Source organism: Stenella coeruleoalba (assembly GCF_951394435.1).
Source record: "Stenella coeruleoalba genome assembly, chromosome: 5".
NCBI lineage: Eukaryota > Metazoa > Chordata > Mammalia > Artiodactyla > Delphinidae > Stenella > Stenella coeruleoalba.
The window spans coordinates 88,547,568-88,567,027 of record NC_137150.1 but is presented as its reverse complement, the minus strand read 5'-3'; the positions used below and the strand labels follow the sequence as shown (position 1 = coordinate 88,567,027).

At 38.3% G+C, this 19,460-nt stretch overlaps 1 protein-coding gene across 1 annotated transcript in view; it reads left to right on the top strand.

Annotated features, from left to right (window-relative positions):
- Positions 1–19,460, top strand: part of LOC307186545 (uncharacterized protein) — a 1,017,825-nt gene that overhangs the window by 49,061 nt on the left and 949,304 nt on the right. The window contains exon 2 of the transcript XR_013828391.1: positions 8,498–8,646. The gene's annotated coding sequence lies outside the window, so the exon portion shown is untranslated. The remainder of the gene's footprint in view (positions 1–8,497; positions 8,647–19,460) is intronic.

Here is a 19,460-nt window from a genome sequence, read left to right as displayed (position 1 = left end):
CGCGCAGGCTCAGCGGCCATGGCTCATGGGCCCAGCCGCTCCGCGGCATGTGGGATCTTCCCAGACCGGGGCACGAACCCGTGTCCCCTGAATCGGCAGGCAGACTCTCAACCACTGTGCCACCAGGGAAGCCCCAAGGTACTTTTAAATTAAATATTAAATGCCACAACTTGTTTCACTTTGGTAGAAAACAGGCCAAGGAGTAAGAGTTTGTTTATAATTAAAATAACACCAAAAATAGCATTTTGATTAAAATTTGAGAAAGTTAAGATCTAATGTATAACCAAAATGAAAGATATTCAAAATTCTTATAAGAAAATAAAAACAAAGCAAATAAATAACATAAGCAAGTAAAAGAAACAAAAGCAAAACCAAAAGCTCTCTATTAACAAAGGAGGATGGTAGTGGGGTGGGGAGCATTTCTTTTTCTCTAAAATTGTCAACTACTGCAAAAAAGCATGTTTACTAAAACTTTTTCAGGGCTATGTTAAGGATTCAATAATATTGAAAAACAATGGCAAATGTGCTTACTTTGCTTTGGTCTCCTGATTATTTTAGTAGGGGTGATTTTTAGGGTATTATAAGTTGTCTTCAGGGAGGCAGTTAGAGGCCTGGGTGCTACTGGTATATAATAGAAACAAATCCTTGTGTACGGAGGGAAAAACTTTACTATAGCTTAAGGTCAAACTAGAACTGGAATATAGATTGAAAAGCCCAGTTTATAACACCAAAAGTAGGGACTGTGTGCCATAATGATTGAACTTCTGACAAAATGAAAGTTACTTCAGGAGAGAAATATAGAGAAAGTTGACTTTATTCTTTAATAAATGTGAAACATAAAGCATATAAAAACGTAAATTCTAAGTATCATTTTAATGTTCAAAGACTATATAATATGTTTGTGTGTTTCTTCATGGAGTGTACATTTAATAGCTAAACATACTGAAATTCTTATGGAAATATTTATTTCTTACTAATTAAAAAATGCATTGGTCCATTGGTTTTATCCTATGGGTTCTTACTTTTTTTTTTATGGCATGAACTATCTTGGTGGCTCATTTTTTTTTGTTTTTTAACATCTTTATTGCAGTATAATTGCTTTACAGTGGTGTGTTAGTTTCTGCATTATATCAAAGTGAATCAGCTATACATATACATATATCCCCATATCTCCTCCCTCTTGTGTCTCCCTCCCACCTTCCCTATCTGACCACTCTAGGTGGTCACAAAGCACTGAGCTGATATCCCTGTGCTATGCAGCTGCTTCCCACTAGCTATCTGTTTTACATTTGGCAGTGTATATATGTCCATGCCACTCTCTCACTTCGTCCCAGATTACCCTTCTACTCCCTGTGTCCTTAAGTCCATTCTCTATGTCTGCATCTTTATTACTGTCCTGCCCTTAGGTTCTTCAGAATGATTTTTTTTTAAATTTTAGAATTTAATTTACTTTTTTATACAGCAGGTTCTTATTAGTTATACATTTTACACACATCAGTGTATACATGTCAATCCCAATCTCCCAATTCATCACACCACCACCCCCCGCCACTTTCCCCCCTTGGTGTCAATACGTTTGTTCTCTACATCTGTGTCTCTATTTTTGCCCTGCAAACCCGTTCATCTGTACCATTTTTCTAGGTTCCACATACATGTGTTAATATACGATATTTGCTTTTCTCTTTCTGACTTACTTCACTCTGTATGACAGTCTCTAGGCCCATCCACATCTCTACAAATGCCCCAGTTTCATTCCCTTTTATGTCTGGGTAATATTCCATTGTATTATGTGCCACATCTTCTATATCCATTCATCTGTCGGTGGACATTTAGGTTGCTTCCATGTCCTGGCTGTTGTAAATAGAGCTGCAATGAACATTGTGGTACATGACTATTTTTGAAATATGGAATTCTCAGGGTATATGCCCAGTAGTGGGATTGCTGGGTTGTATGGTAGTTCTATTTTTAGTTTTCCAAGGAACATCCATACTGTTCTCCATAGTGACTATATCAATTTACATTCCCACCAATGGTACAAGAGGGTACCCTTTTCTCCACACCCTCTCCAGCATTTATTGTTTGTAGATTTTTTGATGGTGGCCATTCTGACTGGTGTGAGGTGATACCTCATTGTAGTTTTCATTTGCATTTCTCTAATGATTAGTGATGTTGAGCATCCTTTCATGTGTTTGTTGGCAATCTGTATATCTTCTTTGGAGAAATGTCTGTTTAGATATCCTACCCATTTTAGGATTGGATTGTTTGTTTTTTTTGATATTGAGCTGCATGAGCTGCTTGTAAATTTTGGAGATTAATCCTTTGTCAGTTGCTTCATTTGCAAATACTTTCTGCCATTCTGAGGGTTGTCTTTTCATCTTGTTTATGGTTTCCTTTGCTGTGCAAAAGCTTTTAAGTTTCATTAGTTCCCATTTGCTTATATATATATTTTTATATCCATTTTTCTAGGAGGTGGGTCAAAAAGGATCTTACTGTGATTTATGTCATAGAGTGTTCTGCCTATGTTTTCCTCTAAGAGTTTGTTAGTGTCTGGCCTTACATTTAGGTCTTTAATCCATTTTGAGTTTATTTTTGTGTATGCTGTTAGGGAGTGTTCTAATTTCCTTCTTTTACATGTAGCTGTCCAGTTTCCCCAGGACCACTTATTGAATAGGCTGTCTTTTCTCCATTGTATATTCTTGCCTCCTGTATCAAAGATAAAGTGACCATATGTGCGTGGGTTTATCTCTGGGCTTTCTATCCTGTTCCATTGATCTATATTTCTCTTTTTGTGCCAGTACCATACTGTCTTGATTACTGTAGCTTTGCTTTGTAGTCTGAAGTCAGGGAGCTTGATTCCTCCAGCTCTGTTTTTCTTTCTCAAGATTGCTTTGGCTATTCGGGGTCTTTTATGTTTCCACCCAAATTGTGAAATTTTTTGTTCTAGTTCTGTGAAAAATGCCATGGGTAGTTTGATAGGTATTGCATTGACTCTGTAGATTGCTGTGGGTAGTATAGTCATTTTCACAATGTTGATTTTTCCAATCCAAGAACATGGTATTTCTCTCCATCTGTTTGTATCGTCTTCAATTTCTTTCATCAGTGTCTTATAATTTTCTGCATACAAGTCTTTTGTCTCCTTAGGTAGGTTTATTCCTAGGTATTTTATTCTTTTTGATGCAATGGAAAAAGGGAGTGTTTCCTTAATTTCTCTTTCAGAGTTTTCATCATTAGTATAGGAATGCAAGAGATTTCTGTGCATTACTTTTCTATCCTGCAACTTTACCAAATTCATTGATTAGCTCTAGTAGTTTTCTGGTAGCAGTTTTAGGTTTCTCTATGTATTGTGTAATGTCATCTGCAAACAGTGACAGCTTTACTTCTTCTTTCCCGATTTGGATTCCTTTTATTTCTTTTTCTTCTCTGATTGCTGTGGCTAAAACTTCCAAAGCAATGTTGAATAATAATGGTGAGAGAGGACAACCTTGTCTTTTTCCTGATCCTAGAGGAAATGATTTCAGTTTTTCACCATTGAGAATGATTCTGGCTGTGGGTTTGTCATATATGGCCTTTATTATGTTGAGGTAAATTCCCTCTATGACTACTTTCCAGAGGGTTTTTACAATAATTAGGTGTTGAATTTTGTTGAAAGTTTTTTCTGCATCTGTTGAGATGATCATATGGTTTTTCTCCTTCAACTTGTTAATATGGTTTATCATATTGATTGTTTTGGGTATATTGAGGAATCCTTGCCTCCTGGGATAAACCCCACTTGATTATGGTGTATGATCCTTTTAATGTGCTGTTGGATTCTGTTTGCTAGTATTTTGTTGAGGATTTTTACATCTATGTTCATCAGTGATATTCGCCTGTAGTTTTCTTTCTTTGTGACACCTTTGTCTGGTTTTGGGATCTGGGTGATGGTGGCCTCGTAGAATGAGTTTGGGAGTGTTCCTCCCTCTGTTATATTTTGGATGAGTTTTAGAAGGATAGGTGTTAGCTCTTCTCTAAATGTTTGATAGAATTCATCTGTAAAGCCATCTGGTCCTGGACTTTTGTTTGTTGGAAGATTTTTAATCACAGTTTCAATTTCAGTGCTTGTGATTGGTCTGTTTATATTTTCTATTTCTTCCTGGTTCAGTCTTGGAAGGTTGTGCTTTTCTAAGAATTTGTCCATTTCTTCCAGGTTGTCCATTTTATTGGCATATAGTTGCTTGTAGTAATCTCTCATGATCCTTTGTATTTCTGCAGTGTCAGCATTTCTAATGCTATTGATTTGATTTTTCTTCCTTTTTTTCTTGATGAGTCTGGCTAATGGTTTATCAATTTTGCTTATCTTCTCTAAGATCCAGGTTTCAGTTTTATTGACCTTTGCTATCGTTTCCTTCATTTCTTTTTCATTTATTTCTGTTCTGATCTTTATGATTTCTTTCCTTCTGCTAACTTTGGGTTTTTTTTTTTTCTTGTTTCTCTAATTGCTTTAGATGTGTAGTTAGGTTGTTTATTTGAGATATTTCTTGTTCCTTGAGGTAGGATTGTATTGCTATAATCTTCCATCTTAGAACTGCTTTTGTTGCATCTCATATGTTTTGGGTCATCATGTTTTCGTTTTCTTTTGTTTCTAGGTATTTTTTGATTTCCTCTTTGATTTCTTCAGTGATCTCTTGGTTATTTAGTAGTGTATTGTTTAGCCTCCATGTGTTTGTATTTTTTACAGATTTTTTCCTGTAAGTGTTATCTTGTCTTTAAGCATTGTGGTTGGAAAAGATACTTGATTGGGACATCCCTGTTGACCCAGTGGTTAAGAATCTGCCTGCCAATGCAGGGGGCATGGTTTCAATCCCTGGTCTGGGAAGATCCCACATGCCACAGAGAAACTAAGCCCTTGCACCACAACTACTGAGCCTGCGTGATGCAACTACTGAAGCCCATGAGCCTAGAGCCCATGCTCCACACCAAGAGAAGCCACTTCAGTGAGTAGCCTGTGCACCACAACGAAGAGTAGCCCCTGCTATCCACAACCAGCGAAAACCCGCGCACATCAGTGAAGAACCAACGTAGGCAAAAATAAATAAATAAATTTATTAAAAAATATATATATATACTTGATACAATTTCAATTTTCTTAATTTTACCAAGGCTTGATTTGTGACCCAAGATATGATCTATCCTGGAGAATGTTCCATGAGCACCTGAGAAGAATGTGTATTCTACTGTTTTTGGTAGGAATATCCTATAAATATCGATTAAGTCCATCTTGTTTAATGTGTCATTTAAAGCTTGTGTTTCCTTATTTATTTTCATTTTGGATGATCTGTCCATTGGTGAAACTGGAGTGTTAAAGTCCCCTATTAAGATTGTGTTACTGTCGATTTCCCCTTGTATGGTTGTTAGCATTTGCCTTATGTTATTGAGGTGCTCCTATGTTGGGTGCATAAATATTTACAATTGTTATATCTTCTTCTTGGATCGATCCCTTGATCATTATGTAGTGTCCTTCTTTGTCTCTTCTAATAGTCTTTATTTTAAAGTCTATTTTGTCTTAGATGAGAATTGCTACTCTAGCTGTGTTTTGATTTCCATTTGCATGGAATATCTTTTCCCATCACCTCACTTTCAGTTTGTATGTGTCCCTAGGTCTGAAGTGGGCCTCTTGTAGACAGCATATATATGGGTCTTGTTTTTGTATCCATTCAGCCAGTCTGTGTCTTTTGGTTGAAGCATTTAATCCATTTACATTTAAGGTAGTTATCAATATGTATGTTCCTTTTACCATTTTCTTAATTGTTTTGGGTTTTATTTATTGTAGGTGTTTTACTTCTCTTGTTATTGTAGGTCTTTGGGTTTGTTATTGTAAGTCTTATAGGCCTAGAGAAGTTCCTTTAGCCTTTGTTGTAAAGCTGGTTTGGTGATGTTTAATTCTCTTAGCTTTCACTTGTCTGTAAAGGTTTTAATTTCTCCTTCGAATCTGAATGAGATCCTTGCTGGGTAGAGTAATCTTGGTTGTAGGTTTTCCCCTTTTATCACTTTAAATATGTCCTGCCACTGCCTTCTGGCTTGCAGAGCTTCTGTTGAAAGATCAGCTGTTTACCTTATGGGGATTCCCTTGTATGTTATTTGTTGTTTTCCTTGGCTGCTTTTAATATATTTTCTTTGTATTTAATTTTTGATAGATTGAATAATATGGGTCTTTGTGTGTCTCTCCTTGGATTTATCCTGTATGGGACTCTGTGCGCTTCCTGGACTTGATTGTCTATTTCCTTTCCCACATTAGGGAAGTTTTCAACTATAATCTCTTCAAATATTTTCTCAGTCCCTTTCTTTTTCTCTTCTTCTTCTGGGACCCCTATAATTCGAATGTTGGTACGTTTATTGTTGTCCAGAAGTCTCTGAGACTGTCCTCAATTCTTTTCATTCTATTTTCTTTATTCTGCTCTGTGGTAGTTATTTCCACTATTTTATCTTACAGGTCACTTATCCGTTCTTCTGCCTCAGTTATTCTGCTATTGATTTCTTCTAGAGAATTTTTAATTTCTTTTATTGTGTTGTTCATCATTGTCTGTTTGCTCTTTAGGTCTTCTAGGTCCTTGTTAAATGTTTCTTCTATTTTGTCCATTCTATTTCCAAGATTTTGGATCAACTGTACTACCATTATTCTGAATTCTTTCTCAGGTAGGCTGCCTATTTCTTCTTCATTTGTTTGGTCTGGTGGGTTTTTACCTTGATCCTTCATCTGTAGTGTGTTACTCTGCCTTCTCATTTTGCTTAACTTACCGTGTTTGGGGTTTCCTTTTCGCAGGCTGCAGGTTCATAGTTCCCGTTCTTTTTGGTGTCTGCCCCCACTGGGTAAGGTTGGTTCAGTGTGATGTGTAGGCTTCCTGGTGGAGGGGACTGGTGCCTGTGTTCTGGTGGATGAGGCTGGATCTTGTCTTTCTGGTTGGCAGGTCCATGTCTGGTGGTGTGTTTTGGGGTGTTTGTGGACTTAATATGATTTTAGGCAGCCTCTCTGCTAATGGGTGGCGTTGTGTTCCTGTCTTGCTAGTTGTTTGGCATAGGGTGTCGAGCACTGTATCTTGCTGGTTGTTGAGTGGAGCCGGGTCTTTGCGTTGCAATGGAGATCTCTGGGAGAACTTTTGCCGTTTGATATTATGTGGAACCAGGAGGTCTCTGGTGGACCAGTGTCCTGAACTCAGCTCTCCCACCTCAGAGGCACATGTGTGACACCCAACTGGAGCACCAAGACCCTGCCAGCCACATGGCTCAGAAGAAAAGGGAGGAAAAAAAAAAAGACCGAAAAAAATAATAAAATAAAGTTATTAAAATAATAAATATGTATATTATTAAAAAAATTTAAAAGTCATAAAAAAGAGAAAGAAAGAAAGAAGAGAGCAACCAAACCAATAAACAAATCCACCAATGATAACAAGTGCTAAAAACTATGCTAAAATAAAAAACCAAAAAAACAGACAGAACTCTAGGACAAATGGTAAAAGCAAAGCTATACAGACAAAATCACACACTCACAAAAAGAGAAAAATGAAAAAAAATATATCTATATATTAAAAAAAGGAAGAGAGTAACCAAATCAATAAACAAATCTACCAATGATAATAAACTCTAAACACTAAACTAAGATAACCAGAAACCAGAAACAAATTAGATGCAGAAAGCAAACCCCAAGTCTACAGTTCCTCCAAAGTCCACTGCCTCAGTTTTGGGATGATTCATTGTCTTTTCAGGTATTCCAGAGATGCAGGGTACGTCAAGTGTCAAGTTGATTGTGGAGATTTAATCTGCTGCTCCTGAGGCTGCTGGGAGAGATTTCCCTTTCTCTTCTTTGTTAGCACAGCTCCTGGGGTTCAGCTTTGGATTTGGCCCTGCGTCTGCATGTAGGTCGCCTGAGGGTATCTGTTCTTCACTCAGACAGGACGGGCTTAAAGTAGCAGCTGGGCTTCCCTGGTTGCGCAGTGGTTGAGAGTCCGCCTGCCGATGCAGGGGACGTGGGTTTGTGCCCCGGGTCTGGGAAGATCCCACATGCTGCGGAGCGGCTAGGCCCGTGAGCCATGGCCGCTGACCCTGCGCATCCGGAGCCTGTGCTCCACAACGGGAGAAAGTAGCAGCTGATTAGGGGGCTCTGGCTCACTCAGGCCGGGGGAGGGAGGGGTTTGGAATGCGGGGCAAGCCAGCTGCTGTAGAGGCCGGCATGACGTTGCACCAGCCTGAGGAGCACCGTGTGTTCTCCTGGGGAAGTTGTCACTGGATCACGGGACCCTGGCAGTGGCGGGCTGCACAGGCTCCCAGGAGGGGAGGTGTGGATAGGGACCTTGCTCGCACACAGGTTTCTTGGTGGCTGCAGCAGCAGCCTTAATGTCTCATGCCTGTCTCTGGTGTCCGCACTGATAGCCGTGGCTCACGCCTATCCCTGGATCTCCTTTAAGCGTTGCTATTAATCCCCTGTTCTTGCGCACCCTGAAACAATGGTCTCTTGCCTCTTCTGCAGGTCCAGACCTTCTCCCGGACTCCGTCCCGGCTAGCTGTGGTGCACTAGCCCCCTTCAGGCTGTGTTCACACAGCCAACCCCAGTCTTCTCCCTGGGATCTGACCTCCGAAGCCAGAGCCTCAGCTCTCAGACCCCGTCCGTCCCGGTGGGTGAGTAGATAAGCCTCTCGGGCTGGTGAGTGCTGGTCGTCACTGATCCTCTGTGCGGGAATCTCTCAGCTTTGCCCTCTGCACCCCTGTTGCCGTGCTCTCTTCCGTGGCTCCGAAGCTTCTCCCCTGCCACACACCATGTCTGCCAGTGAAGGGGCTTCCTAGTGTGTGGGAACTTTTCCTCCTTCACAGCTCCCTCCCAGAGGGGCAGATCCTGTCCCTGTTCTTTTGTCTCTGTTTTTTCTTTCTTCTTTTGCCCTACCCAGATACGTGGTGTTTTCTTGCCTTTTGGGCTGTTTGATTTCTTCTGCCAGCGTTCAGTAGGTGTTCTGTAGTAGTTGTTCCACATGTAGATGTATTTCTGCTGTATTTGTGGGGAGGAAGGTGGTCTCCACATCTTACTCCTCTGCCATCTTGAAGGTCTGCCAGTTCTCACACTTTTAATTAAACTATTTTTGATATATCTGAATTAACAGTAGTACAATGAACATCAAAGAAATGAATAACTCTGAATCAGTAGGTAAAGAAAGAGGCAACAAGTTCAATATTCCGGTTTCTTCAACAGAGTGATTTTTTTCTTTCTCTGCGGGGATTTTCTAAAGACAGAGTATTAATGGGCTGCAGGCTAATATTTGGGAAATACTCTTGTTGCGTAGCTGCAAAGATCAGAGACCCGAGTGTAAATAGGCCTGGGTTCATTATGCTGCTGGGGGGCAGTGGCAGGTTCTGAGAGAGGACACTAATGCCTTCAAGGAGATGCTCTTATCAGAGTAGTGGGACCTGGGTCTACAGTCAGGCCAAGAGGCTGCATTAATTCTATACAAGGTCCTATACAAGATCAGTTATTGAATGAAGAAGAAATAAATACAGTGAGAATTTAAAAGAGGGCCTAAGGGAATATTCTTTCAAATAGGTGCTGTGACTTCCAAAGAAATCTTAAAATCTGATGAAGACTGATTTTTTTTTTTCCTTGCATGTTTGTATGGCTTTAAACTTTCTATAACTTTGGGTAAGTGAAATCAAGCTAGGCAGCAGACCTTGTAGTTTTGATATGAAATGAAGAATTCTCATTCATTACATTTGACTAAGAGCTCAGTCCATTGCAATTACATGTAAAACTTGCAATGAGCTTAAGTCCCAGGTCTTCCTTTCACTAGCCTAGGAATCTTGGACTAATCACTTTACCTCTCTTGGCTGCAGTTTCCTCATATGCAAAATGGAGTAATGGAGTAGGGGAGAAGAAAGCAAATTTTGATCTAGAGAATAAGCTAAGTATTTTAGAGCTCTAAAACCCTCTGACTGTGTAAACAGAAAACAGAACTGCTCCTTGCATCAATTCTTAGTTGGAGTAGCTGTTATTTCCTGTTGGAAAATTGGGACAGTGTCTAGTTGCACTGTAGGTGTTAGCATCTATGTAATGTATGTCAGTCTTAATACAGCATCTAGCATATAGTACATGCAAAAAAATTATGGTTATGATTACTACTCACATTTTATTATCATTACCAATGTGGGGAAATTTTGCATCTTCAGAGGACTATAAAAAATATTTGTACTTGGCAAATTATGTAGCAGAGAACTTGTGCTTTGTGAAAGAAATTTCCATTATAAATAAAATACTCAGACACATTTCTCCAAGGTTCATTTGGGGAAATATTCACAAGACCCTCTCACACAAACATACAGATATCCAACAAGCCCATAAAAATATACTAAATCAAATTTTAGAAAAAGCATATTTAATCTGTATCTATCTATCTGTATACCCATAACTACATGCACAATATATACAGCATCCGCACTACACATATTGTCTCTATTGGGGTTTGCAATCTATCAGCCAAATCTAGTCTCCACCTATTTTTGTAAATAAAGTTTTATTGCAACACAACCAAGCTCCTTTGCTTATATTTTATCTATGGTTGCCTTTGCACAACAGTGGCCGAGTTGAGTAGGTGCCATGAAGAATGCGTAGCCCTCAAATCCTAAACTAGTTACAATCTGGCTCTTTACAGAAAAGTTTGCTGATCACTGATATACTATATGTATATATACATGTATGCATATATGTCTGTGTATCATATCTATACATGTATAAAGATATATAAATATATAGATTCATATTTAAATAAACATACATATTTTAACAACAGTATTTATATGCACATACATACAGAGAGGTAGAAAAGGCAATAATTAGCATTTATTTATCATTTACCTAGTGCCAAGAATTTTTCATGTTTAAGGTTATGTAATTCTCATAACATATTTATGAGATAGTTAAAATTATATATTTTTGTAGAGAGAGGAAACTGAGGTTCAGGGAGATGAAGTGACGTATCGAAGATTATGCAGCCAGTAAATAGCAGAGTGGTGACTTAAACTCATGCAGTGTGACCTAAAGATCCAGCTTGCTTAGACCAAATGATGGTGCAGCTTCATACAGGCCCTTACTGCATGAAGTCGCATGTGGAAAGGGGGCCATGGGATTTAAAGCTTCTTAGCCACAAGTATGACTTACGGTGGAGGAAGGGGTGTTTTGCTGTCCAAGTCATTCAGAAAGGTGTGTGTGTGTGTTCTGGGGAGTGTGCTGTGATCACTCAGAACTCCTGGAAAGTCACCTTTTGTTTGCTTTAAAAGGAAGGTAGGGCTTCCCTGGTGGCACAGTGGTTGAGAGTCTGCCTGCCAAAGCAGGAGACACCGGTTCAAACCCTGGTCCGGGAAGATCCCACATGCCGCGAAGCAGCTGGGCCCATGCACCACAGCTGCTGAGCCCGCGCTCTGGAGCCCACAAGCCACAACTACTGAGCCCTGTGTGCTACAACTACTGAAGCCCACATGCCTAGGGCCTGTGCTCCGCAACAAGAGAAGCCACCGCAATGAGAAGCCCGTGCACCGCAACGAAGAGTAGTCCCTGCTCACCGCAACTAGAGAAAGCCCATGCGTAGCAATGAAGACCCAGTGCAGCCAAAAATAAATAAGTAAATTAATTAATTTTAAAAAAAGGGAAGGTACATTTCAAGCTTCTCTGTGGTTGGTGTGAGTTTGCTCCAGCACATAAACATGTAAGCATCTGTGATCACATGGAAACTGTTAGTTTATTAAGGTGACACTGAAAGTGGCAGGAAGCTAATGACTTTTTATAAGAATTATAGGCAATTCTGCCCAGTTACGTTCTTATATTTTGAAAACAATTTTTAGAATTTCTGCCACCATGTAACGTTAACTATGTGTCACCTTTTCAGTAATTTATACGATGAGCAGAAGTTTACAAATTGAACATTTTACTGAGTCTGTCCGAAGGACAAACTTTTGATAGAATCTGCTTTTATATTCCAAAATTTGTAGTTAGCCATGGGCACATGGCTCTTTCAAAGTTCTATCACTAGACTCATAAACATTACATCAGAGAAGAAAAAAATTTGAGCATTTGTATTTACAATGAAATATCTAAGTAAGAGTTTAAAATGAACTAGTATTTTATTAACAGCACTAAGAGATACTAGATTTGTGCATAATAGTCTGCGTAGGGATAATTACTTTTTATAAGTCCCAGTCAGTGGCCCTAGTTTTGGTGCACATATTTGTAAACCTTGTGTCTTCTTTTGTGCAGCCTATAGTATAAATAATTTAAAAAACTCTGAACCAGGTCAACTCTATGAGTGTCTCATGGTTTAGTGCCCCTTAATTATCAAGATCAATCAATAAGTATATATCTTATAGCTATAATTGCAACTTAAAAGCATGGTAACAGCTTTATTACAAATGCAATTAGAGAATTGAGGAGATTGGAGCTTACAAACATCTCTTTCATGGATCTTGAGATTTAAGCTAATTCTTAGTATGAATTATACTCAGTGTGTGGGTGCTTAAACACATTCATATTCTTGCGGTTGGTAAAAAATTACCAATAAAATGGTATATTTAAAAAACGTGTGAGTTTTTACTTCAGTGTGCAAAAACAAATATAGGTCGTTCCTTGGATCCGCCTTTTTCAGGAAGTTCACTGGGACTTTGTATGTGTGGAGACAGCATCCAGCCAAAAGCAAAATTGTCTTTGAAGCTCATGTTGGGAATCTTTTTTTATTTTTTTTGCGGTACGTGGGCCTCTCTGTTGCAGCCTCTCCCATTGCGGAGCACAGGCTCCGGACGCGCAGGCTCAGCGGCCATGGCTCACGGGCCCAGCCGCTCCGCGGCATGTGGGATCCTCCCGGACCCAGGCACGAACCCGTGTCCCCTGCATCAGCAGGCGGACTCTCAACCACTGCGCCACCAGGGAAGCCCTGTTGGGAATCTTAAGTGCACTTTTTATTGCTTTCTAAGGCCTAAAATTTATATGTAGATATACTGTCATGAAACCTTATTTGGTATTCAAATGTTCACTTTATATCTTCCACTCACCCCCAGGACTGTTTCTAATATCAACACAGCCTTTTTATGTGTTTTCTGGTTTTGTTTTTAATACCACTATTGGCAAATACACTTTAACACTGGCAAATAATCATCATGGGAGAGTTATTTATGCTCCTAGAGATATAATAATTAAAAAAATATTTTTGAAGGGTTTACATCCATACTTTGGTATGTCTCAAGCTTCAGTTTCGAAAAGAATAAAGGAGAATCAAGTAGAGAAGAAACTGATTTTAGATTTCAGTCACCACTCTTGTCATTTGTACTTAAAGCTGATGGTGAGCTGTTGAACATATGGATGATACAAATTTATGTGAATCTCAAAAATATGAGGAAAAACAACTCAGCTCTCCATGGTTGAATAAACAAGGTGGGAACTGCCTCTTCCCAAAGCGTATTTTAATCTTTTTCAATTTTTCTGCTGTCTCTTCATATATTAGTGTTTGATAGTTATTAATTTATTTGGCATTTATCATGCCCATGTTAATTCATGCATATCTAATATGCCTGAATTAGAATTGGGAGGAATTTTCTGGTATGGTGGGCTAATTCTAATGTATTTACTGAGAGAAAATGAATATTTTCACATGAATCCCACTGCAATTTACTAGTTAATATACTTTAGGATATACAGAGTGACATTGGAATCTATACTAAATTAGCAGCAGTTTGTAAATTGGTCAGTATTTATGTTGGTATTTAATGCATCCTTCTATGAAGCCATATATAAGAACAAACTACCCAGCAACCAGGTTTCCTTATAAACTATATTTCTATGTTATACTTTGTAGACTGGAAGTGTTATAGGTTGAGCTAGACTTCTGTTAGTGGTGAGATGATAACTGAAATGAACACAAATTCTCTTGGTCATTGTTACCTGGACTCTCTGCTCCTTCCTAAGCCCATCTTCCCTCTCCTGTCCCCCACCTCTTGCTCCTCTTGCACGTTTGAAACTCAGTGTTTGGCGTTTCTTCAATTTGAAATTTAACATATGGTCTAAGACAGAACTCTGGAGAGTCAGGTTATGACAATTGAGTTCTAAAGAAACTAGTGCCCACATTTCATATAAAGCTCAATAAAATCAATACCTTCTATGGCCTTTGGTACAAATAATTACTTACTTATGTGATTTCTATGAGTTGACTCCATTTTTAATGCTGAGGAAGAATTATTTAAAACTCATGTTTCCATGACCATGTTTCTAGGCTGTATTATGTGTTTCCACCTTTGCTGTTACCAATGAAATTTCTTATTCTATTTGTTCTTTTACAAAAAACATTCTGATCACTTGAATAGGCTTTAGGAATGAGAGTACAGTGTCAAGTTAAAATCAAGAGTTACACACTGAACATTGTAGGTAAGTGTCACACAATAAGATGGACCTACATTTTATAATTCAGCACTTTATTATTCAGGGAAAACAGAGATATTTCCAAACTGACTACCTGAATTTTCAAAAAAAATTTGTAAAACATCACATAACTATGTGAAAATGTAAATTTACTGCTAAATATGCTATCAGATTATAAACATTTTAGGAGTTGGGACTGTCTTTTTCACTTTTTTTTTTTTTCAAGCCTACCACATAGCATGCACTTAGCAAATTTTTTAAGGGAAAGGAATAACTTTTGATACTAATTTTTCTCAGATTAAAACATATATAAGTAAAACATAAATGAATTTATGATCAATTTTCAACATATTCCCTAATTTTCTCACTTGAAGACTTTAGATTTTCCCTGATTTAAAAACATTTTAAAATTATAACAAATCCACCTCTAAAATTTTAGGTAATGCTATTTGTTAATAACAATTAGCTTTTGTCAAGAATGGAACAGCAAGCAAGCCCACTATTTTAACATTTAAGTAGAATTACCCAATAGCTTCAAAGTAGAAACTGTTTTTTCTGGGTATTGGTAAAAAATCAATCATGTAGTGCATGAGGTTGAATAGCTTTTATGTTTCCCTTTAAAGACAATTACTTAGTGCTTCAATAACTCTAAGTGCCTCCCAAGGTTATGGTACATAGCAAATACATAGTTAGTATAATATATAGATATTTTTTAGATTTCAGTCACCACTCTTGTCATTTGTACTTAAAAAGCAGCTCCTTTTTATTACCCAGGAAACGTTACTCTCAATTTTTGCTATTCATTGAGAATTAGAGGTTAAATTCAAAGACTGAATCAGATTATCCTTTCTAAAGGACTTGAAGAGACTACTGCTGGCAAAATTGTCCCTTTCTCTCCAGCCCTAACACTGCAGACTTAATCAGGCCCATTGCTGGTCTCCTGGAATAAGATGTTTATTTCCCTAAAGTAATGAAATTGATAGTATTAGTAGCTACCATTTATTGAGTGGTTATTAGTGCAGGAAACTTATACTAAGTATTTTCATGTATTATCTCTCCTTCAGCCCTTCCCTTGTCCTCCTAATTTCACATAGAGCAAATCCAGAAGGTTTACTGACAAGATGCTCTCTTTCGAAGCAGGCCGACAGCCACAAAGTTTAATAATGTCGGAAGTTGCAGAAAAAAAAATGCAACCAGTTGAACTATCAGTATAAAGCTGCCTGTCAGACATAATCAAAATGCAAATGTCAATATTTAAATACTTTTTGCTACAACACTGCAAAAGAGAAACAGTTCAATAATGTACACTGCAGGAAACTGGGGTGATAAATGCCTTTTCAATTTTCTGGAAGTTGTGTAAGAGTAAAACATAATCCAATAAATTAGGTGTTTACTATTACAGGTTTGGTTTTTCATTTAGGAAGGGAAAAAGAAGATCAAACGTCAAATATCTTCCCATTTCACCCACTGTGAAAACTTTAAATGTAGCAAAGTAGTTCTTTTTTTTTTGTAGTTTGTATGGAAACATTTTATTACATACTGTACATCACTGTGTATTGCTATATATGTTATATTGTAAAATATGTCAAAGAGTATGGAGGCTACACACACACACACACACACACACACACACACACACACACACACACACAATTTAAAGAAGAAGAAAATTGACCCCTGAAGACCTCCACCCAAGTTAAGAAACAGATCAGAGCCTGTGATTGAAAGCCTCCTGAATCCCCTCTCATCACAGCCCCTGTCTTTCCACAGGCAAACACTATCTAACTTTTGTGATACCATTCCCTTGCTTTTCTTTTTTTTTTAACATCTTTATTGGAGTATAATTGCTTTACAATGGTGTGTTAGTTTCTGCTGTATAACAAAGTGAATCAGCTATACATATACATTTATCCCCATTTCTCCTCCCTCTTGCGTCTCCCTCCTACCCTCCCTATCCCATCCCTCTAGGTGGACACAAAGCACCGAGCTGATCCCCCTGTGCCATGCGGCTGCTTCCCACTAGCTATCTATTTTATATTTGGTAGTGTATATATGTCAATGCTACTCTCACTTCATCCCAGTTTACCCTTCCCCCTTGTTGTATCCTCAAGTCCATTCTCTACATCTGTGTCTTTATTCCAGTCCTGCCTCTAGGTTCTTAAGAACTATTTTTTTTTTATTCCATATATATGTGTTAGCATACGGTATTTGTTTTTTTCTTTCTGACTTACTTCACTCTGTATGACAGTCTCTAGGTCCATCCACCTCACTGCAAATAACTCAATTTCATTTCTTTTTATGGATGAGTAATATTCCATTGTATATATGTGCCACATCTTCTTTATACATTCATCTGTCGATGGACACTTAGGTTGCTTCAATGTCCTGGCTATTGTAAATAGTGCTGCAATGAACATTGTGGCACACGACTTTTTATTTTTATTTTTTTGCGGTACACGGGCCTCTCACTGTTGTGGCCTCTCCCGCCGCGGACCACAGGCTCTGGATGCGCAGGATCAGCGGCCGTGGCCCACGGGACCAACTGCTCCGCGGCATGTGGGATCTTCCCGGACCAGGGCACGAACCTGCATCCCCTGCATCGGCAGATGGACTCTCGACCACTGTACCACCAGGGAAGCCCACATGACTCTTTTTGAATTATGGTTTTCTCTGGGTATATGCCCAGTAGTAGGATTGCTGGGTCATATGGTAAAACTATTTTTAGTTTTTTAAGGAACCTCTATACTGTTCTCCATAGTGGCTGTATCAATTTACATTCCCACCAACAGTGTGAGAGGGTTCCCTTTTCTCCACACCCTCTCCAACATTTATTGTTTGTAGATTTTTTTTTTTTTTCCGCAATGCTTTTAGCTCTTCCTAGATTGAACTTCTCTCCCTTCTCTCCCCTCCAAATCATGCTGACTTGGTAAACTCCAATCCATCTGACTTTATTCAATGTGCCTTCCCAGGCACCAGTTGGTTTTCTTGTCTCCCCTAGAGTTTTAAACCATCTCTATTCTACCATTTGCAAGGCTGCTGCAATTATTTGCATTTCTGTCTGTCTCCCTTACCTCCCCGCCTCCCACCAGAATCCCTCAAGGAAGAAATAGTTTCTTAATGATCTGTTAATCTTTATCTTTATAGTGAATATAATGAGATTATGAATATTATACTTGGAGTCCACCTGGGTTTTTTATTTTATTTTATTTATTTTTTTAGACAGCAGGTTCTTATTAGTTATCCATTTTATACATATTAGTGTATATATGTCAATCTCAATCTCCCAGTTCATCACCCCACCACCCCACCATCCTGCCACTTTCCACGCTTGGTGTCCATATGTTTGTTCTCTACATCTGTGTCTCAATTTCTGTCCTGCAGACTGGTTCATCTGTACCATTTTTCTGGGTTCCACATATATGCATTAATGTACAATATATGTTTTTCTCTTTCTGATTTACTTCACTCTGTATGATTGTCTCTAGATTCATCCACATATCTACAAATGACCCAATTTCATTCCTTTTTATGGCTGAGTAATATTCCATTGTATATATGTACCACGTCTTCTTTATCCATTCGTCTGTTGATGGGCATTTAGATTGCTTCCCTGACATGGCTATTGTAAATAGTGCTGCAATGAACATTGGGGTGCATGTGTCTTTTTGAATTATGTTTTTTTTTTGGGTATATGCCCAGTAGTGGGATTGCTGTGTCATATGGTAAAACTATTTTTAGTTTTTGAAGGAACCTCTATACTGTTCTCCATAGTGGCTGTAACAATTTACACTCCCACCAACAGTGCAAGAGGGTTCCTTTTTCTCCACACCCTCTCCCGCATTTGTTGTTTGTAGATTTTTTGATGATGGCCATTCTGACCCATGTGAGGTGATACCTCACTGTAGTTTTGATTTGCATTCTCTAATGATAAGTGATGTTGAGCATCCATTAATGTGTTTGTTGGCAATCTGTATATCTTCTTTGGAGAAATGTCTATTTAGGTCTTCTGCCCATTTTTGGGTTGGGTTGTTTGTTTTTTTAATATTAAGCTGCATGGGATGCTTATATATTTTGGAGACTAATCCTTTGTCAGTTGCTTTGTTTGCAAATATGTTCTCCCATTCTGAGGGTTGTCTTTTCATCTTGTTTATTTTCCTTTGCTGTTCAAAAGCTTTTAAGTTTCATTAGTTCCCATTTGTTTATTTTTGTTTTTATTTCAATGTCTCTAGGAGATGGGTCAAAAAGAATCTTGCTGTGATTTATGTCATAGAGTGTTCTGCCTATGTTTTCCTCTAAGAGTTTGATAGTTTCTGGCTTTACATTTAGGTCTTTAATCCATTTTGAGCTTATTTTTGTGTATGGTGTTAGGGAGTGACCTAATCACATACTTTTTTATGTACCTGTCCAGTTTTCCCAGCATCACTTATTGAAGAGGCTGTTCTTTCTCCACTGTACATTCCCGCCTCCTTTATCAAAGATAAGGTGACCATATGTGCGTGGGTTTATCTCTGGGCTTTCTATCCTGTTCCATTGATCTATCTTTCTGTTTTTGTGCCAGTACCATACTGTCTTGATTACTGTAGCTTTGTAGAATAGTCTGAAGTCCGGGAGCCTGATTGCTCCAGCTCCACTTTTCTTTCTCAAGGTTGCATTGGTTATTTGGGGTCTTTTGTGTTTCCATTCAAATTGTGAAATGTTTTGTTCTAGTTCTGTGAAAAATGCCATTGGTAGTTTGACAGGGATTGCACTGAATCTGTAGGTTCCTTTGGGGAGTATAGTCATTTTAACAATGTTGATTTTTCCAACCCAAGAACATGATATATCTCTCCATCTTTTTGTATCCTCTTTAATTTCTTTCATCAGTGTCTTATAATTTTCTGCATACAGGTTTTTTGTCTCCTTAGATAGGTTTATTCCTAAGTATTTTATTCTTTTTGTTGCAATGGTAAATGGGAGTGTTTCCTTAATTTCTCTTTCAGATTTTTCATCATTAGTGTATAGGAATGCCAGAGATTTCTGTGCATTAATTTTGTATCCTGCTATTTTACCAAAT